The following is a 15,367-nucleotide window of genomic DNA, read 5'->3' as shown; positions in this document are numbered from 1 at the left end:
TTAGAATTTCTGGGTCTGGTTAGCAGTATGTAATCACACCACCATTCCCCCTCACCTCTTCAGCTTTGTGAGTGCCACTGTGATTCATGACTTCTTTGAAAGGGACAAAGTCCACTAAGTAGCAAAAACTACCCAATTCCAATTCAGCTTTATAGATGGGTTACTCAGTATTGGGACTTCCCCAAGAAAGTTATTGCAAAGACTGAACCAAAAAGGAAAACCAATTCTTTGTTATTTTTATCCTGGTTTTGTAGTTAAATGAAGCTACGTAGTTTGGGAGTTTTTTTTGTTGCTTTGTGGTACTGAAATGAAAACAAGTAGACCAATGTACTATATTGACAAGAAGCTTTCTAGAGGCATTGATAACCAAAGAAAAAAGAGTAAGGTATATCACATGAGATAATGTGAGGGGTGATAAGGAAAGGGAATGATTACATCCTCCAGAAGGGCCAAACACAGAAAGCATTTTAATGTTTTATAAGACAGGGGAAAAAATCAGGTACTAAACTAACCTGCCCATTTCTCTAGAACTCTGGGCTTTAGTGAGATGGCCCAACTGAAGTCACCAGACTGCATCAAGCTCCAGACCCCAAAACATTGATGTACTGCATGCATCCGAGAATGATCATGTTCAGAATCAAATGAATCATAAATCTAATTAAGAAAAAGTTTGCAAAGTCTCATCCTCATTTTAATCTGCCCATGTTTATCACCTACTCTGAGTGTTCATTTTAAGAATCCAGAAAAAAAAAAACCAGCACCACCTTTAAAGGAAAAGAATGATCTCTTTATGTAATATTCATTGGAAGTGCAATTGTTGCTGTTATTCTATAACTGGCCAAAATATTTTCCTGGATAAATTGACAAGAGATTTCATTGTATATTCTGACTGTCTTTCCCTTTCTAGGGTGGGGGGTCAGAATTGTGGCTGAACTCTTATTACTCAGTCTCTCCCAACCCCAACTTTTTTGATAACAGATCAAGCAATAGTTGTTGCATTTCACTCCACCTTTTAGCCAGGATGTAAATAATAAAGTCAGTCCGTGCCAATTCTGCATATCTCTGGATGCTCTATAATTGTGCCTCCATTTTGGAGATTCAGGTTGTTTTTTTGCAACTAGGAGAGAAGGAAACTCTGGTCTGTAACCAAATAAGTCAGTAGGTGTTAGAAGATCTAGGATAGCTTCATCCTCTGTTCTCTGAATCCAGCAGAGGAAGCCCTATCCAGAAACTCAACATGTCTATTTACAAGATCCAGGCAAGAAGGTCTTTGACTCTTGTGGAAACCCTGCTGTTGAAGTTGCTCTCTACACTGAGAAAGGTCAGTTCCAAGCTGCTGTGCCCAGCGGTGCTTCTGCTGGTATCCATGAAGCCCTGGAGCTCCAAGACAATGATAAGACACCCTACATGGGGAAAAGTGTCTCAAAAGCGATTGAGCACATCAATAAAACTATTGCCCTGACCCTGATTAGCAAGAAATTGAATATTGTGGAGCAAGAGAAGATCGACAGATTGATGATAGAGGTGGATGACACTGAGAATAAATCTAAATTTGGTGCAAATACCATTTTGGAAGTATCTCTGGCTGTTTGTAAGGCTGGAGCTGCTGAGAAAGGTGTCTCCCTGTACCGTCATATTGCTGACCTTGCAGGCAACGATGAAGTCATCCTGCCAGTTCCAGCCTTCAGCGTGATCAGTGGTGGCCCCCATGCTGGTAACAAGCTGGCCATGCAGGAGTTCATGATCCTCCCTGTTGGAGGCCTTTATACTTTAAAGAGGCCATGTGCATTGGAGCTGAGGTCTGCCACAACCTGAAGAGTGTGATTAAGCAGAAATATGAACAGGACACCACCAACACAGGGGATGAGGGTGGCTTTGCTCCTAACATCTTGGAGAATGAAGAAGCTCTGGACCTGCTAAAGAATGCTATTGGTAAGGCTGGCTATACTGATAAGGTTGTAATTGGCATGGATGGTGCTGCCTCTGAATTCTTCCAATCTGGGAAATATGACTTGGACTTCAAGTCTCCCGATGATTCCAGCAGATCCATCTCCCCTTCTGAGCTTGAGGACCTCTACAGGACCTTCATCAAGGATTACCTAGTAGTGTCTGTTGAAGATCCCTTTGATCAGGATGATTGGGAAGCTTGGAAAAATTTCACTGCTACTGCCAGCATCCAGGTGGTAGGAGATGATGTCACAGTGACCACTGCCAAGAGAATTAAAAAGGCTGTGAATGAGAAGGCCTCCTACTCCAAGTGAATCAGATTGGCTCCGTGATTGAATCTCTCCAGGCCTGCAAGCTAGCCCAATCCAATGGATGGGGAGTAATGGTTTCCCATCATTCTGGGGAGACTGAAGATACCTTCATTGCACACCTGGTGGTGGGTCTCTGTACTGGGCCAGATCAAGACTGGTGCCCCCTGCCGATATGAGCATCTGACCAAGCATAACCAGCTTCTCAGAACTGAGGAAGAGCTGGGCAGCAAGGCTAAATTTGCTGGAAGGAACTTCAGAAACCCTCGGGCCAAGTAAGCTCTGTGGCTAGGAAGCCTAAGAGTTCTCAGACACCAGTCACCTCTATAGAAGTCTGCTCCTGTGCTAGGAATGGGCAGCACCAAGTGCTAGATCAGTCTTGTTTTGGGGGCAAGGGCCTCTGCTGCTTAACTTCCCTGTCCTTTCAACCTTTCTGTGATGTTCTCACTGCTTCATTAGAACTGTTTTATACCGGAGGCTACCTGATCATCTGGCTCTCTGTCAGAAGACCCTTTATCATCTTATGACTGGGATAGATTGACCTATTCTCACTCCCAACCCTAGTTGTGATGCAGCCTGACAAGCCTACAGGCCAAATCCTTAGTGGCTTCTGTGTGCAGAATAAAAGGATTCAGTAACCCCCCCAAAAAAAGAAGAAGAAGAGCTAGGATAGCTTTCTAACATGTGACTACTGGGATTTGCTGAATTCTAGCCTTGAAGCTTGTAATTATCATTTTCCCTGAACTCAACATTTGTTCTTCCACCTCTGCACATTCAAACAAGCCCTCTCCTATCTCTGGAATTCACTCTTCCTTCTCCTCCTCCTTCTCCTTCTCTTCTTCCTGCTTCTTCATCTCTCTTTTTTTAGAATCATTATCCTTCATTCAAGGCTCAAGTGTCCCCTTCACTGGGAAGCCTTTCTTCATCTCCCACCACCAGTTTGATGTGTCTCTCTGTGTCTCTGTCTTATTACTTTACTTTGTATTTGTATTTACTCATCTGCATACATGTAGTACAGTAGTATTTAAATTCCTTGACAGTAGACATTGTTTGACTTTTGTCTGTCTTAGCGTCTAGCACAATGTCTTGCACATTGCAGGTGCTTAATAAATATTTGTTGAATTTAATTCAATATGTTTTGCCTTTCCTGCCCTGTAAGGTCATCAGATTGTATCGTATTTTGTCATAGCAATGATAAATGAAGAACAGCCATTTTGCCTGCACCTTAAGACCCTAGAGGCTGAACTTGGCCAGTATCAAGTAAAATCAGAACAATAAAAATAAAAAAACCCAAACCCTGGGAACTTAAACTAGCTTTTTCCCCCATGTAGACAGGCAGAGTTTGAGCTGGTGATGACTATTTGGGATTTTTTTTATCCTTGCAAATTACTTTGTGATGCCAGCATTTGTCACTTCTGTGATGACAGACACAAAAACAAATTTTTTCCTGAGAACTGAGCTACCATCACCTGAGTACTTCTATCAGGAAAACCCAGCAAATATAGTTGAACTATGTATTGTTTTTAACTGGCCTGGAAATAAACATTACTAGAGGAAAAAAGACCCCAATTCCAGAAAATATTGTTTTAACCTAGATCTTACTGGCAGAGTACCCCCCTTTGATGATTCAACTATCTTTCTGGCCTAGGGCTGAGGAGAAATTCATTGAGAGAAAATAAGAAGTAGGCTTATGGGGCCTATCTGTACAGCTTTAGCTGGTAACGAATAAGGGAGTAGGGGATGATGTGGGGGACAATTTTGGGATTCAGAGTAAAAGACTGTAGGACAATGGCATTTTCCAGATGTGTGCTACCCATAGAAAAATACCAAACTCTGGGCCCACAAGTCTAATTTAGAAACAGGCAAAGAATAATTGAACAGTATTACAACAATAGCCTCACAGTTATTTTATACTCTCTGTGTTCCCTCTGGGCTTAGAGAAGTCTTAGGCTACCTTTTCACACTCTTACTCAATCTGAATATTTTCATGGATGTTCAGTGTGTGTTGGTGCCATTGAAATACCAATAGGCTTGCCCAGTGCTGGAAGAACAGCAGGCGGGCAAGGTCCCTAATCATATCATTAGTTCGTGCCTGTGCCTCTATTTCTGTCAACGACATTTTAGTTCGTGATGCCATCCTTTGGTCTGTTACTCTCTTTTAACCATTTTAAATGCAAAAATACACCTAGAAGTCCTGTTATCTACACATAACTTTCCCTCCCCTCAGCCTAGTCTGAGTGAGATCCATTTCTTACTGAGGAGAGGATAGTGAAAAGGAGGAAAAGGGTATAGGAAAGAAGGGCAGAGAGAGAGGAATGTATGCCAGAGGAAAATAGCCCATTTTGACAGTTATGCTGAGGGCTAGCATTGTTCATGGAAGGGAAGAAATAAGCTTTTATTAAACGCCTACTGTGTGCCAGACGTTGTGCTTCACAAATGATGTCTCAGGTGGTCCTGACAACAGCCTGAGAGTGGATGCTGTCATTATCTCCATTTTACAAATGACAGAACTGAGGCATATTAATGAACATGTTGAAGAACATGTGAGTGGAGAGAAGGGAACATTCTGAGAGATTTTAGAGGCAGAAATGACAGAATTAGCCAACTGATTGGACACGTCTGATGTAAATCTGAGTGACAGAACATGTAAAATTGTTGGATTTAAAGTGGACGATCCATGGTCCAGAGACAAAAGGCAAAAAAAAAAGAAGTAAGAGTCTGTATATTCTGCAAACTGATTTAAATAATGAAAAGTTAATTTCTCTAAAGGCAACTCTGTCCTGGCAATAGGGCAGGTTTTCCCAAGATCAAATTGTTATAAAATGTCTCCCAGAAGTCTGTATGTAGCTTAGGAAGATGTGTCTATCAGTTCAGTAAATGAACATAATTTGTTTGCACAAATATATGTCTTTGGTTTAAGCAAAGATGAAAACTGAGCTTTTGTGCTTTTGAAATTTTAATTTTTCAGTTTGGTTTTTCAGCAGTCTCTTATCATATTCTTTTTTGAACCCAAGAGGGCAGCATTGATCAATTCCCCATTCATGTAGAATTTCCGTAGGGGGGATAACATACCAACAAGCTGATGTCTTTGCTTTCTCAATATTTGTCTCCTTATCTCATTATCATGCTACACTTTATTGTACTTTCTACCGCTTGGGGTCCTCTTGTGTCTGTGATATCAACTGTCTACCCTTGGGTCTCAGAAGTGGGGATGACTGCTTCCATGTGTCCAGCAAATGAAATTCTTTCAAGTCTCCTAACCCTCTTCCAAAGGACTTTCAGCCATTTAGCCTTAACTGTGCTCTTTGAGCACTGGGCCCGGAGTTCGGAAGACCTGAGTTTAGATTTGGCATTCACTAGCTGTGTGACCCTGGAAGAGTCTTTTACTCTCTGTTTGCCTTAATCCACTAGAGAAGTAAATGGCAAACCACTTCAGTGTCTTTGTGAAGAAAACCGTTTGTGAGGTCATGAAGAGTTGAACTACACGAATGAACAACAACAACTCTGAATAGTCCCCCTACTTGTACCTTTGGCATGGCCAAAGTCTGGCTGCCTTGGTTTGCCTTGACAGTAGCACAGATGATGTGGCGTTTTCTACTGATTAGTGCTTCTCTGCCCATCAGCCAGAGCTAAAAATAGGCCATATTAGTTCTTAACCCTGAATCACACACACACACCCAGACTGCCCCTTTAATAACTGGGCTTACTGAGAACTAACACCAGGGATGAAAGGGTCCATCCCAGAGGGTTCCTGGGCAGTGCACGGTGTGCAGTTTCTCCAGTTGCAGAATTCACAGAACCTGTTGTTCTTTTGCTACATGATCCACGTGCTGGTGCCAGGCAGGCCACCTTACAACACATATGCTGATCATTTAACATGTCTATGTCTTGATAATTGCCATATGATTTCTGGAGGGACTCCTTAATAAATGGGAAATCTGCTTTAATGAGGAAGTAGTTGATGGCCAAGAGCATTCAGACCCAGTAGGCTCCAGAGTCTGTCACCCACAAGCGTTAGTCTTGTGGAGTCATTTTAGCTGCTTGACTGTTTCTGTCCTTGCAACTTCTGGTCTAGTAAAATGGAATGTTTGGAGAATTTGTGCTCCTTCCTAAACTCATCTAGCTAATCTCTCTCCCCAGTCCTAACTACAGCCCTTCTCCAACTCCCAGACCCCTCCCTTGCTGTTCCCAAGAGGACTTGTCTAACACATCTTCCATTATCAGACACTGAGGACTTAGAGACCCCCAGCTGTCATGGCTGCTGCTATTTTGTACCTTCCATGTGCCCTGAATTAGGGGGAAATGGACTGGAGGGTCGAGTCTGTTTAAAAATTAAAGCTGATTACAAGGTATTAACATTACATTTAAAGAAATAGCCAGCAGCCCTCCCCATTTGTCTTCACTGCAATATGTTCCCTTTTGTTCTGGCCCAGCCTTTCCACAGCAGCCTGGCTGTTGAAAAGCTCAGCCTTGATCAGGCTCTCCCCAAAAAGGGCTTAACTTAGTAAGTGACAGCACCGAGACACTGTGTAGTCTGAGATTCTTGTTGAGGCAAATTGCCCTTCCAAGCAAATGCAGGTTCACCTGCCTGTTCCAGCATATGAAACCCACCAATTTAATGGCAGCAATTTTGGATGGAATGGAGAATGTATGCAAAGGGATGTATATGAGATAAGGCATGGAGTGTGGGATGTTTTGGGATCTTAAAAGGCTTTACATGCCCAGTGGAAGAATCTGAAAAGGTAGCAAGGAGCTAGGGAAGTCTTGGGCAGAGGAGTAGCATGACTCGGTCTATACACAAGGAAAATTATTAAGGTGTGAAGGGGTGGATTGGAGGAGGAAGAGAGTAGAGCTAAAAAAACTTATCAGGAGGCAATTGCATTAGTCTAGGCAAGTAACAATGAGGTAGTATACCATATATACATCATTATCCTTATGTACTGAGTTCTATAGCTCTTCCTCATACTTTTCAACTCATTATTTTTATTTAATAGCACTCAAACAAGCAAACAAAGAACTCCTGGTTTGGTTTGTTTTTCCTTTCTCATAGGGAAAAGTTCTCATTTACTTTTTAGCTATGATAATAGTTATACTTATTACTGCATTAAAAAAAATAAAAAGACCTGAGTTCAAATGCGACACTTACTAGTTGTATGGCTCTGGGCAAGTCACTTAACTGTTTGCCTCTGTTTTCTCATCTGTAAAATGGGCTGGAAAAGGAAATGACAAACCAGTCCAGTATCTTTGCTGAGAAAACCCCAAATGGAGTGACACAGAGTCAGGCATGATTGAAAGTGACTGAACAACAGAATACATATAATTTTTTGAAAGGGGGATAGAGATAAAGTGTCTATATGTATGAGTGTTAAAGGTACAAGAGGAGTAAATGGATTAAAGGAAAGGAATGTGGCATCCAAAGGTGATAGCTGAGACACCATATCTACCAAGACTACCCAGGTGAGAGGGTAAATCTGTGTCTTCTCTGAATGGGTGAAAAGAGAGATGAGCATAACTGAATCCTGAGGAGTACCTCCTTTCCAGGCCTCATTCCCTGCCCTGCCCCCTTCCCCCCAAGCCCTCAACACTAGCCATTTATCATTCTCAGGGGCTCTCTTTTCAAATCCCTCATCTGCCTTAGGAGGAAAATAATATAGTGGGTGATGGTAACAATGATATTACCTAGGGAGGGGGAATTGCTGTTCTTGGATTTATTGTATGATGAGGAAAGGGGGGCAAACACTAAACACCGCTCCCTAGTTTCACATATTGCCAAACACTTCCCAGTCAGTTCTAGGCCAAGACTGAATTCCATGTCCTTCTCACTGTATGGCCTAGTAAAGAAAGAGTTCCATTTAAGTCTGTGGAATATGGAGTTGTTTCTTTTAGATCTTCCACCAACATATGTCAGGTGACTTTCATGTACCATGGGCAACTTGAAATGATTTCCAGTCACCATCATAGTGCAGTGTGATTACCAGACATGCCTCACCTTGCTAGGTGCTCCATCCCCATCTATAAACTTTATCTTGATTGTTCCAGAGCACCAAAAGTACATGAAATCAAAGCACCATGCATAGCTCACCTCAGAGAGAAAGCAGGATCTAAATGAGGACAGACTGGAGGCCCTTTCTGGCCCTGTGATCTAGTGAAACACAAGGTGGTATTAGTGTTATTATTTAAAATCCTCCAGGTGCTTGCCCTACTTGACCTTGGTCATATCATCTTACTCTCTTTGTGTAGTGCTGGCCTTCTCTCTCCCTTCACACAGTCTTGGAGTCATGAGCCCGGGCTTTATAACACCTCAGATAGAGTACACCTTCCCTGAATCTCTCCAGCTCAACAATTTTATCTCATTTCAGTTCACCTCTTGAGATAATTCTTTCCAGTTTTTTCTTGATCATTCCCACTAGCATCATGGAATAGTATTTATTATGTCTATAATTCTAACTGCCTTCTTCCCTAGTTTGTCTGGTAGGTTTATACATAGAACTATACTATAACATGAATATTTCAAACATCTGTGATCTCGTTCATATGCCCATAACCTAGCAAATCTCTACTCCAAAATGATTTTAATATATGATCTTTGAGGGTTGCCCATGGCCAAATTATTCAGTATCTTAAGGCCAGACTACTAACAAGCTTCTCTAAACTTAGCTAGGCTGGTCCTACAACAGACATACAGTCTGTTACCAGGCCCATATTTGAATCCTTTCCTTTCAGCAGGACTTTTCAGAACTCAGGATCACTTCCATGTCATGTTCTGGAATACTAGAAAATTATAAAGTTTTGTGATAACTGAAAATTTTTATTAGGAATATGTAATTTTAACCAATATGATGTATGGTGTTGCTTTATTTAAAACAGTTGCCCTGTTCTATTATGCCATTTAGGAATTATAAGCAAAAGATGATTGTTGTCCTTTAGAATTTAAGCATAGGGTCCTGGAGCCAACTTCTTTCATTTAGAATATGTGGCCACTAAACTCCAAAAAAGAATGGCTTCTATTGGAACCTATAGATTTTTTTTTTAGGCCATACTCCTATAAGACAAAAGCAACTACTGTTGACCCTCTTTGTTGGCAGGAAATTTGAAGATAAACTGGGTGGCGTGCTAGGATAAACCTCAGTCAAATTCTATTTCAGTACTACCTTTTCTATAAGTTAAAAAAAAGTGAAAATCATTAGCTGTAGTATGACAGTATTCCCCATGCAGAACAACAAATCTCTTTTTAAAGGAGACAAGGAGGATTAGATAGACAGACCTGGAAAGATCTCTTCTTGATTAGGAAAAGAAGAGAGAACGACTCAGAGCTGTGGACTGGGAGAGGGGTGGGGGAGGAGTACATTATGAAGGATGCAATCTGATCTGAATGGGAAGCTGGCTAGAGTCCTGTGAAACTACTGCAGTGGGTTCTGGCATCTTGAAAGCAGAGAATGTTTCTCTCTGTATCCCTCCCCACCCCCATGCTGGAAAAGAAGGTAAAATTCTTCTCTGTTAACTTTCCCAATTAAGTTAGCTTCCTTTCCTCACTAATGTTTTTGTCTGAGGAAGCATTTGAATACGTCTTATATTAGGAAAATATTCCATTCCGTTTTGCTTCTGGACCATTGTCTTTTGGTTGAAAAATGAATGCAAATTTTTTTTCTTCTTTTCTCTCCTTCTCTGCCTGTCTTTCTCTGTGTCTCCCTTTATTCCACTTGTCAGAGTGCCCTTAGACACAGAACTACATTTCACTCACGGGGAAATAGGAGGGAAAGGGGGATTTAGAGGGAGGAGGGTTTGGTTTAGGGAAAGATTTAGTGCTAAGCAAAACAAACTCTAAGGTATATACAAAAAAATACGTGTAGCTCTTTTCAAAGTGACAAAGAATGGAAGCATGAGGGGATACAATGGTGGAATGGCTGAGCAAGAATGGGATGCTGTTGTGCTGTACGTAAGAAATGCTGGAGGTGGTTTCAGAGAAATCTGGGAAGACATAAGCTAATGCAGAGTGGTGAAGACAAACAATATCGTATAGACAAAGAACTTGGAAAGAATTAGAAACTCTTAGATCAGTGTAATAATCAATCATGATTCCAGGTGACGTATAGTAAAATATCCTACCCACCTCCTAATAAAGAGATTAAGGACTGTAGAGGGTAGAATGAGACATGGATATTTTTTCAAGATGGCCAGTGTGGAAATTTGTTTTGCTCAATCATATTTGTAACAGGGATTTTTGTTTTTATTTCTTTTTCAACTGAGTGAGGAGGGTGTTGGAGAGAACAGGGTGTGTGTGTGTGTGTGTGGGTGGGTGTGTGTGTGTGTGTGTGTGTGTGTGTGTGTGTGTGTGTGTGTAATTTAAGAAACCCAAAGCAGCAGCCTTAGATGAAAACTCAATATAAGTCAACATGAGTATATGACATCCAGAAAATGTCACTTTGTATTTCATTAATAAAGGCATACCTAGCAGCCATAAGGAGGGATAAAACATTTAATAATAGTAATAGTATTTTATGTTCGTACGGCATTTTAAGGGTCACAGACTGCTTTCCCCTCCAAAACATTCCTATGAGGTAGGACAGTAAAATGTGCATTACTTCATTTTACAGATGAGGAGACCAAGGCATAGAGAAGTGAAGGGTTTGGCCCATAGTTAGATAGCTAAGAGGTGTTGGATTAGGAATTTAAAGCCACTCTCATGATTCTAAGGCCAATGTTCTTTCTATCCTAGCACAGCACTTAATAAAATGCTTTTTCATTCGTTTGTCATGTTGCCTTATTGTACCTTTCCCTTAGTGAGAAGCTGTTTGCATAGTTGCTTTGTGAAGTAGAGCTATCATATCTATGCTTTTTTTTAACTTCAGAAATATAATATTCATAACACTTCCTGGAAGCAAACAAATATATTTTTTAAATATATAGCAATCAAATTCATCCCCCAAATGTGAAGTGGAATGTGGAAAACAAATGGTCACCTGAGATAACAAGAAGTTAGAGACCCTGTCTTTACCTATCGGAACTGGTCATTTGGGATCACTGATTTTCTTATCAGTTTAGGTATACAGGTATGGATACCATACTTTCTCTTCAGTAACACTCTCAATCCCACCCCTTTCTGCTCCTTACAGCACTATTTCCTCCCTCTTCCATCTTTCTGTCTCTCTCTCTCTCAGACACACACACACACACACACACACACACACACACACACACGCCCCCTTAAGTCTTTGCTTCTCTGCTGGCTTCTTCTACCTCAGCACACATTACGGTTCAGTGGTATTAAGTGGCACAGTGAGCATTCACACTTGGATCACCTCAGTTCCACTCCAGGGTGCTCCTCATTGCAGTGCACAACTTCCCCTTCTCTGTGTACATATGGCATCTCCCCAAGCACCCTGTAAACCCTGTAAGGGTAAGACCTGCGTCATTTTTCATCTGTGTGTCTCTAGTATCTACCACGGTGCCATATACATTGTTGTTATTCTTTAGTCATGTCTAACTCATTATGACCCTGTTCAAGGTTTTCTTGGCAAAGATGCTGGAGTGGTTTTCCATTTCCTCCTCCAGCTCATTTTATGGTTGAGGGGACTGAGGCAAATAGGGTTAAGTGACCTTCCCAGTTAAGTGACTACTAATAGCTAGTAAGTGTCTGAAGCCAAATTTGAACTCAAGTCTTCCTAACTCCAGGCTTGGCACTCTGTCAACTACGCCACCTAACTGTCTGCCTTGCACATAGTAGGCCCTTGATAAGTGTTTATGAAATTGAGTTTGTGGATAAAACATACAGAGATATTTGCTTCTCCCATGAAAAGTGAGAGATTAGCTGTGAATTGATTGATTGCATATGTGGTGGAGTGAAGAAGACAGGATTTTTTTTAAAGAGCCAGAATAGTAATTTCAAGTATCATTTCTCTAACTGAATAATTCTCTCAGTCTGTTTTTTTTGTTGTTGTTGTTGTTTTCAGTTATTTGATGTTTATACAGTATTTAGGTTTAATATGACACTTGAGGAATTGGTTTCATTGTTGTACATATACAGATCTTCTTATGTGATACGTAAGTTTACAACTATTGATATATATATATATACACACATATAGGCAAAGTCAGGTCCTCTGGAAAGGTGATACATGGGGTCATGCTGTAGTGCCCTAATGGAAGGAAGCATAAAGGTAATCAATGCAGCAATAAAGAATTACTCCTGTATGGTGTTTTTTATCCAGGAGTGTTGTCTTCTGGACCTAAGGGAACTTGTAGCACCTACATACAAAGCAGGTGGTTTATATGCCTGTAGGGCACTTGCTCTGCTTGACACCAACCACTGAGATTATACAAGTCATATCCAGCATCATATGCAAACTACAACAGGTTGATTTATTTTTCTGAAACTGTGCTCCTTTTCTGTTGCCCCTGTCCAGGGAGGTAGACATACATAAATGCCATGGGCTGCTCCTGGCTCGTCCTGCCCCCTGCTGCACTGTGGAGGGCAGTGTGAGCCCTTCCTCAATCCTGTCTCCCAGTGACCTTCTCAGCTTGAAGACAGCTTGGCTTTGCTAAAAAGCAGCTCATGTGACTGCAGTAATCCGCAGCCAGTAAACAGCTGGGCATGATGGTCGCAAGAGGAATTGGCCTATTTTTCCCCTGCACTGCAGACTCTTAAGAGCATGAGAAGCTGAGATTTGAGGTATCTATATGGACAACAGCATCAGCTATTTCTCAAGTCTCTCCTCCTATAAACCCAGCTCCTTGAATGTTCCAGTTTGACTCCCCCAAATGCATATTCCTCTTATCTGCCCATAGGCTGTTTCAGGTGCTCTCGTAAGCTTTATAATGGCACCAAGGAGGCTCGAATATCCTGGGACCTAATGTGTCTTTAGGCTGGGTGGAGCCATTGCCATTGGGAGAGTTTCAGTTTTCACACTGTAACATACACACTGCTGTGAAATGGGGAGAACATGAGTCAGTTCCAACACAGTACACCCAGAAGATTGCACTCTTCTCTGTCCTTAGTATATTTTAACCCTAGACCCTTTCTTGAGGGAGGGGGGTGGTAATTCTCATTTCCTTTCCCTATCCCTACCCACATCACAGTGACCTCCTATGGCTTCTACTTATCCTCTGTTATCCTGCTTCAGAATAGCTCTCCAAAGGACATGGCCGTTTCCCTGAATCAGTTTTCCCCTCCCCCAGGGAGATGAGCTGATAGCCCTAGTGTGAAGCCACACTCTCCATACCCACTCTTTGCCATACTTGCCTGGTTTTTTAATATCTTTTGTTCTACCCTCCCCATCCCCTTCTTCACTGGGTCCTTGGTGTCACTTCCGAAGAAATTGGGACACCCTTGATTAACTTATGTAGTTATTCCCTACTTTTCATGCTCGCATACCGTGGGTTATCATTAAAGGGAAATATTGTCTCAGACACTGCTAATAGCAGGGTCTAGTTTGTGGACTAGTCACACAGAAAGGAGGGAGAAGAATTCATCTTTAGAAGGAGTCCCCAAACCTTGTTTGTAAAGCATTCTTGGGGCCACATTCCTTGTGTCTAGAGTTACCAGTACTTTCCCTTCCTTCACCAGACACAACCCACAATTCCAATGGTTTACAGTGGGTAATGAGTCTTTGCAGGTAACCTCTCAAGCGAGGTTACCTCCAGCCACAGGGGTTAGAATCACAACCCTTAGCATGACCTAGACAGAAGCCATGCTCCCTTTCCTGTTGCATTCTGCCAGTAGTGAAGGTATCACTACAGCACACATGCCCCTTACTCTTCCCCTCCAAATCTGCATTCATTGTTGCCTTTAGAAATCTAGCAAGTTCTGATCCAGCTTGTGATATCAGGGAATGCTGGGCCAGCAAAGTAAGGGATTCAGTATGTATGTTTTAAAAACTACAGGGGACATAACGCAAAATGATATGTATGTAATGGTGTATGATAACTATGTAAAAGCATATATATGTACGTTAACAATGATCAGAAAATAATTGAGAGAGATGTCCATAAAATGTAACATTCTCTTTTTGTACCAATTTATTTATAACCATAATATAATTATATAAATAAAATAAATTATAAAATTAAATAATTAAAACCATGGGATGGGCACAGGGTGCTGAAATGGTAGCACGTCTGTGTGCTGCTTTCTGTTCTGAGCACAGTTTTTGCCTGGGCATGTGTTCTCCTAGGCATATGCCACCAGTGTTAAACTTTTATTAAGTTTCTGTTGTGTTGGGTGTCAGGAAAGAAACAGTTTCCTCGTGGAACTCACAACCATACTAAAAGCTAAATATCACAAACACAGGTCCCAGTGACTGTTTTTAGGACTTCAACATCAGCTGCCCACTTCAGAGAGCAATAGTGAGCATTTGCATGTGTGAGTTTCCAGGAGTCCATGCTGTATCAGGCCTTTATCCAGTCTGACCTTTACTGAATGTGTCAGGCATTCTCTTTCTGCTTCAGAATAAGGAGCCAGGCTCTCAGGTAAAGAGACTTTGTGCCCAGACTGTCTACACCTAGCAGGAGTCAAGGACAGAATGCCACAGAGGGAGTCAGACGAGATGTGACAACGATCTGTGTTACAATAGAGAGATTCCACAAAAGTTTCTGCCACTTAACCATTACTTACGAGGTGAAAAAAAATCACCCCATATTTTCATGGCATAGTTAAATATTTCATACTGCCAAATCCCTTGAAGTTTGTAGGTCTTTCTTATGCATTAGATCTAATGGTTTGGATTTATTTTGACTTTAGTAAAATTATAATTCTGAAAGTTGGTCAGAGGAGACCTTTTTTGTGTCTGTAATTTTAGGTAACATTTTGCGAGAAGTTTTTAGGTGTCCCACCAACACCAGAGTGATATAAGATTGGCTCTTGAAAATTATCTCTACCAAGAAAATAGTGGCGCTTCCAGCACAACCATTGAAACTTTATATATATATATACACATATATATATATATACATATACATGTATTATATAATATCATTATATAATATATATTATATATCATTATATATTAATTAATAACCATTATATTAACATATTAATTATTAATTAATATTAATTATATATAATTATATATTAATATATTGATTAATAATTAATCATTATATTAATATATTGGTAT

General features: G+C 40.9%; 1 protein-coding gene and 1 pseudogene across 2 annotated transcripts in view; both read left to right on the top strand.

Moving 5' to 3' along the window:
• NRF1 (nuclear respiratory factor 1) overlaps positions 1–15,367 on the top strand; it is a 143,640-nt gene that overhangs the window by 113,789 nt on the left and 14,484 nt on the right. The gene's annotated exons all lie outside the window — the stretch shown is intronic.
• Positions 1,155–2,631, top strand: LOC140533246 (alpha-enolase pseudogene; annotated as a pseudogene).

This window comes from Notamacropus eugenii, chromosome 3, assembly GCF_028372415.1.
Source record: "Notamacropus eugenii isolate mMacEug1 chromosome 3, mMacEug1.pri_v2, whole genome shotgun sequence".
Classification (NCBI taxonomy): Eukaryota; Metazoa; Chordata; class Mammalia; order Diprotodontia; family Macropodidae; genus Notamacropus; species Notamacropus eugenii.
This window is presented reverse-complemented; position numbering and strand designations above follow the sequence as displayed.